The sequence below is a fragment of the Arvicola amphibius genome, chromosome 3 (assembly GCF_903992535.2).
Source record: "Arvicola amphibius chromosome 3, mArvAmp1.2, whole genome shotgun sequence".
Lineage (NCBI taxonomy): Eukaryota > Metazoa > Chordata > Mammalia > Rodentia > Cricetidae > Arvicola > Arvicola amphibius.
In genome coordinates, this window is record NC_052049.1 from 1,097,120 (window position 1) to 1,104,294 (window position 7,175).

The following is a 7,175-nucleotide window of genomic DNA, read 5'->3' on the forward strand; positions in this document are numbered from 1 at the left end:
GGTCACATGGGAAATACAGTTCTCTTCCAAAGTCTTGTGTTGTTCAATAAATAAATCCGTTTTCATATGGCATCTGCTTTGGAACATGATAATTCACGAACAGAGCGGCTGCTTTTAGAATGGGTAGAACTTACGTGTTAGTTTTCCATCAGCAAAATGTCTAAGTGCAGCTAAGTTCGGATCAATCACTATGCCTCAGGTTTGGGGTGATAGAAAACCACTCTGAAAAAGGGTGATCTCTCTTATGAACAACATCAAAGTCTTCCCTTCGCCCCGGGGTCCATCACAGGTCTATTTTGGGGACAGCTGTGGACATGGAAGGGAAGGTTTCACTGAACAAGCAAAATGGCAGGCCCATACCTTAAGGTTGCAAAGTCAAGGGAAGTGGGTTCTGCAGGTTCAAGATGCTCACTGTGGTTTGAGTAAGAAAGTCCCTCATAGGCTCATAGATTTGAGTGCTTGGCTACCAGAGAGTGGCATTACTAAATGGTGTGGCCTTACTGGAGTAGGTGTGGCCTTGTTGGAGGAAGTGTGTTGCTGGGGATGGGCTTCGTGGGTTTGGGGATGGGTTTGAAGACGGGTCCGCTGACTCTTTCTCTTCCTGCTGCCTGCAGATCCTGGTGTAGAGCTTCCAGTTACGCCCCTAGCACCATGTCTGAATGCCCGCCGCCATGCTTCCTGCCATGTGACAATGGGCTAAGCCTCTGAAACTGTAAGCAAACCCCAATTAAATGCTTTCTTTGTAGGAGCTGCCACAGTCATGGTGTCTCTTCACAGCAATGGAATACTGACTGAGATCCTCACCAAATAAGCCCCAAGCTCAACTTAAAAAAATCGAGCCAGACCTGGCGACACAGCCTGAGATACCATACCAAATACTTGGGAGACTAAAGCAGACGTTCAAGGTCTGCCCAGGCTATAGCATGAGTTTAAGAACAGCTTTGTAGTTTAGAAGGGCTCTGTCTCAAAATAAAAAATTAAGAGGACTGGGGATGCAGTTCAATGGTTGAGCGCTTCCTTAGCATGGGCGAAAACCCTGGAAAAATGAAATTAAACCCACATCTATCACCCTGCCCAAAATGAACTCCAAATGAAACCTAAAACTTGAAATGCAGAAACCACTAGAAGAAAACAGGGCATATCCTGTAAAATGTAAGAAATGACTTGGGGAACCATTTACTCAGGGTTTAAAGACAACGACTGAAGAATAGGACCTCATAAAAACAACAAAAGCTGGTGTACAGCAAAGGAAACAATTGAGTGTACAGGAAGTCCACAGATTTCCCCGTCAGATTCACCCAGCTCCATCCCCACACTCTCAGGCTTAGCTAGAGTTGTGCAGTTCCTGGACTGGTTGTCCTCGGTGAGTTACTCCAGAACCAAGCCCATGCTGTCTTCCCACACCCAGCTGTGTTTGCCTGGCTCTTGTATTGGTTTTCCCGGGCGAGCCCCTCCGGAGTCAAGCCCACTCGTGCTGTCTCCACACCCCCACATCTGCTTTCGGAAGAATAAGATGTCCTCAAAGAAACCATTTGCCCATTCAGGTATGAGCAAGCATACGGAACACCAGAAAGACAAGACCAGAAAAGAAACTCTGCATGGCATATTATAACCCAAACACCAAAACAGAGAACAAAGAGAGAGTATTGAAAGCTGCAAGAGAAAAGCAACAAGTCACTTATAAAGGAAAATCTATCACAATAGCAGCTGATTTCTCCCTGGAAATGTTGAAAGTCAGAAGATCCTGTGGCAATGTCCTTCAAATTCCAGAAGGTCATGGATGGCAACCTAAATTAGTGTACCCAGTAAAATCAACTGCAATAGTTTAAGAAGAAAAACAAATCGTGGTGTAGACAGGCTAAAAGAATTCATGTCCACCAAACCAAACCTACAGAGAACACTAGAAGCAATACCTAGGACTAATGGGGAAATACACATAGCAAACAGGCTTTAGGAAGAGAAATCTGAAACTATAAATGACTCAAAATATAAACAGTGAAGTAACAACAACAAAATGACATCAATCAACACACACCTTTCAATAATTACTTTAGATATTAACAGCCTCAACTCTCCAATCAAAAGACACAGGTCAGTTGAGCTCATTAAGAAACAAAACCTATCTTTCTGTTGTCTATCAGAAACTCAGTTATAAAGATAGGCACACCCTTAAAGTGAAAAGATGGACAAAAGTATTATAATCACATGGGACCAGGAAGAAAGCAGGTATTCCTATCCCAATATCTGATAAAATACACTTCAAACCAAGACTAACTAGAAGAGATAAAGAGGGACACTTCATTCTTAGCAAGGGGAAAATGTTAATTGAGCAAACGTTAATATCTTAAACACACGTGCACCAAACTATAGTGCACCCAATTGCATAACAACCATATTGCTGTACTTAAAGACACAGATTAGCATCAATCCATTAGTTAGAAGGTGATTTCTCCAATAGACAGGCCACTGGATAAAAATTAGTAGAGAAGCAGCAGAAATTAATGGCATCATTTATCAATGGACTTAACAGATATCTTCAGAATATTATAATTAAATGCCAAAGGGTATACATTCTACTAGGCAGTTCATGGGAGATTCTTTAAAACAGACCACATCCTGGTACACAAAATGCAAATTTTAACAAATTCAGAAATTGAAACAACTCCATGAATACTATATGATTCTAGTGAAATTAAACTTAATATTGACAGAAAACAAATAAATAGCACAGAAATCATTAGAGATTAAACAACTCATTACTAAATAATGAAGGGGTCAAAGAAGACATCAAGAAAAATAAAAAAAACTCTAAAACTAAATGAAAATAGCACAAGAACTTCTGGGACTTATTAAAACCAGTCCTATGAGAGAAATTTATAGCTCTAAGCACCTATATTAAAAATTAGAAGGAGCACAAAAAAAGTGAACCAACAATACAACCCAAAGACTGTGAAAACAAGAACAAATAAAACCCAAATCCAGTAGACTGCAAGAAGTAATAAAAGCCAGGGTCAGAATTATGAAGTACAAACAAAAGTTACAAAGAATCACTGCATCTAAAAGCTGGCTATTTGAGAAGATGAGCAAGACTGAGAGACCCTTGCCCCAACAACCCCCCCAAAAAGGCATGCCCCAAATCAACAAAGTCAGAAATGAACAGAGACACATCCAGCAGAGACCCAAGACATTTAAACTATTATAAGAGAATATTTTAAAAACTTATACTCCATTAAGTTGGAAAGCTTAAAATAAATGAGCAGATTTCTAGATTCAGCCAAACCACCAAAATTAAATCAAGACGAGATCTACAACTTAAACAGACCCATAGCAAACGAGGAGATGGGAACAGTAACAATAAACCTCTTAACGGAATTAAGTCCAGGATCAGATGGATTCACAGCAGATTTCTATCAGATTTTCAAAGATGTTCTCAGCTCTTACCCTATTCAACAAAACCAAAACAGATGGAGCAGTCTCAAACTCCTTCTACAAATCCAGGATCACTCTAACACCAAACCAGATAAACCTCAACAAATAAAGAAAACTATAGACAGATATCCCTGAAGAACTTGACTAAAACTGCTTAATAAAACACTTGCCAACAGAACACAGACATACATAAGAAAGATTATCCACCATGACCAAGTTGGCTTTATACCAGAGATTCATGAATAGTTCAACATACCCAAGTCAATAAATGTAATAAACCACATAAATAGACTTAAAGACAAATATGATCATTTCAATAGATGCAGAAAAAGTCTTTGACAAGATCCAACATGCCATCATGAGAAAGTTTGAAGAGTTTAGGACGAGAGGAAACGCTCTCAACATAACAGAAACTGTTACGAGAAATCTGCAGTCAGCATCATCCCAAGTGAAGGAAATCTTGAAGCAATCCCCCGGAAACGAGGAAAGGAGACAGAGCTGCCCACTCTCACCACTCCCTTTCAATACTGCGCTTGAAGTGCTAGCTGGAGTAATAAGGTAAGAGAAGGAAATTAAGGGAAATAGGAAAAGAAGTCAAACTACCCCTCTTTGAAAATGACACATATATACATGAAAATATATACATGGTGAAGGTGCGTGGTTGATCGGCAGTTATGATTCACCAGACAAGCTTTAATATATATAATTCAGTTTTAATAAAGGAAAGGAAAGGGAACTTACAAATCCAAGGTTCCAGCGAGGAGGGCAGGAAAACAAAGAGAAAGCGGGCCGCAGGCCCGCAAGATTTTATAAGTCAATATTAGCCTAAGGGGGACACGCCCAAGAGGGACACGCCTAAGAGGGACACGCCTAAGAGGGACACGCCTTTAGACCAAGGGGGACACGCCATTAAACCAAGGGGGACACGCCTTACAAAACAAGGTTTTGGGCTAGGCTTCCCCTTCATCTCCCCCTTTTGTCTAAATAAGACAGAACCAAACCAAATACAACTATATTCAATAGGAACAAATAATAAATATAAAATTACAAACAATATTAAGAAGAAACATATAACAAAAGTTTTACTAAGTATTCTATTTCAAGGAGTCTAAATAATGTAGAGGGTAACTACAATTATCTAATCTTCAACCCCATCAAAGATCTGAGAAGGGAAGTAATATTACTTAAGCAACCAGGAAGTACAAACAAGAAACTTCCAAAATGTGCAACAAATGACAGAGACAACTAACTACCTGGGCAGTCACCCAAAGTTTCGTTTTGCAATGTTGAAGCAACCAACTTTGGCTAAGGCCTAACACAACTGACATAACATTTTTCAAAGGCAAGGAACTTTTTGTAGAACTGTCCAACCCTGTCTTGGCAAGATAAGACAATCCTGTTTTTATCCATTTACGGATACTCTGAAACTCTGTCAGTGGTCGAGGTATGGGCTTTTTCTTTGCCTAAAGGCCACTTCTGCCAAGAAGAAGACAAGCTCCCAGTGGAGTGTCTTTGGTGCTCAACATTCTCTCGGGAGTAGAGTGGTGTTGCCAGGAGTGATTGTGTCTCATAAGTACCAAACTCTAGGTTAGATTAAAGGCCATGTTCTACAGCTCTTCAAAGAGGTCGAAGATTATACTATCTATACTAAATATAATTTCTATGTATCTAAAAAACCTGAAAAACAACTGTGCAATAAATGAGGACAATATCCCCAAACGTAAACAATGTCATTATACAAATAATATCAGAGGTAGAAATGTACATTGCAATATGATAAATATCTCAATATAACAATTGTTTTAAACAGAGGTAGAAGCATACTCTCATACAATAGAGGTAGAAGCATACTCGCATACAATGTTCAATATACAAGAATCAACACCAATGCAATTTTCTAATAACAATAATTCACAAATACCAATCATCCCATCAAACCAGGTAATCCCCCCCCCTTTTTTTTTTTAAACACCCCTGAGTCCATATAATACCTCCCCCATCCCCTCAACCCTATACCATCTACCAAATGATGTCCCTAAACCAGAGGGCAAACTCTGTTGGGAGAGGGGGCGTCGTCCTCTAAGATTGCTTCTAGCTGACATGGGGGCGACGTTCTTCTCAGGGGGTTCCATGAAAGCAAATGATGGTAAAATTCCCAGAATAACATTTTGTCGAGGAAATTGTAACTAGCCTCTGAGTGTTTTGAGGAGGTCCGGCCAGAGTGTTGTCAAAATTGTACACCATTTGAAACTGTCTTGTGTAGTTGGTACCAAAAAAAAAAAAAAACCAAAAAAAGGTCTAATTTTAGCGCTATTAAAAAACATGACGTCATAGTAACCAGGTGAAATTGATGTTGTGGGGCCCCATCTTCATCCTGGAAACTTCAAAGATTACTGAAGGAAAATTTGTTGTTTGTTACAGGAAAGGTAAACATTATCTACAAAGACATATACAGACATATATATTCGATGGAAGGTATAATAAAGACAGACAGATATGAGGAAAGGCAAAGAAAGTTTATCAAGTATCATCATCATCATCATCATTATTATTATTATTATTATTATTATTATTATTATTCTGTCCCATTTCATGGCTCCTGACCTGAGACAGAAACTCTGAGATATCTCTTATAAACAGGCTTGGAATTGAAGAAGGACTGAGCCATAGTCCAACTCCAAAACCAGCTCTATATACATATAAATAAAGGCACAGTATACATGTAAAAAAATGTTTTATACTTACTAAACATATTCGGGTTCTGTGTTGATCCATATTAGGTTGTAACTAGTGTCCATGCATCAGTATTTAAATATCCAGGGTCCCTTAAGTTCTTTGAAGATGAGTGGTTTCCTGTGGAGATAAGAAAAGAACCCTGCCCCCAACCTATATGCTTTTCTTACCATCAGTATGATCATCATCCTTGTGAATGAATTATTTTTCTTTTCCAAGGGGCTTCTTCTCTTCAAACCGAACCTTTATTAATTTTGACGGTATCCACAATTTTTCCTCTCCTGTGGAGACAAGAGCAAAACCCCTTCCCCAACGCAGCACATCTCCTGGCTTCCACTGCGAGGTCAGCACATCCTTGAAATAAACTGGTTGATTTAATTCAGCAGACTTTTCCATTATCCAATGTCTTTCTGCAGCCGTTGTCCCCTTCTCATTAGCGTTGAGAAAATTCAAGGTTAATAAAGCACTATGTAACCTATTTCTAGGGGTATTTTCCACCCCTTTCTGTTTGTTTAACATGTCCTTTATAGTTCTATTTGATCTTTCTATGACTGCTTGACCTGTAGGATTGTATGGTATACCTGTAACATGCTTAATATTGTAATAAGCAAAAAACTGTTTCATTTTCCTAGAAACATAAGCTGGACCATTATCCGTCTTTATTTGTGTAGGTATACCCATGATGGCCATAACTTCTAATAAATGAGTGATTACTGAATCAGCTTTTTCTGAGCTTAAAGCAGTTGCCCATTGAAAACCTGAATAAGTGTCAATGGTGTGGTGTACATATTTTAATTTGCCAAATTCTGCAAAGTGAAACACATCCATCTGCCAGATTTCATTCCTTTGAGTGCCCTTTGGATTAGCCCCTGCAGGCAGTGGTGTTTGGTTATAAAAAGAGCAAGTAGGGCATTTCTTTACAATTTCCTTAGCTTGTTGCCATGTAATAGAAAATTCTTTCTTCAAGCCTTTGCTATTGACATGATGTTTTTTATGAAATTCAGAGGCCTGCA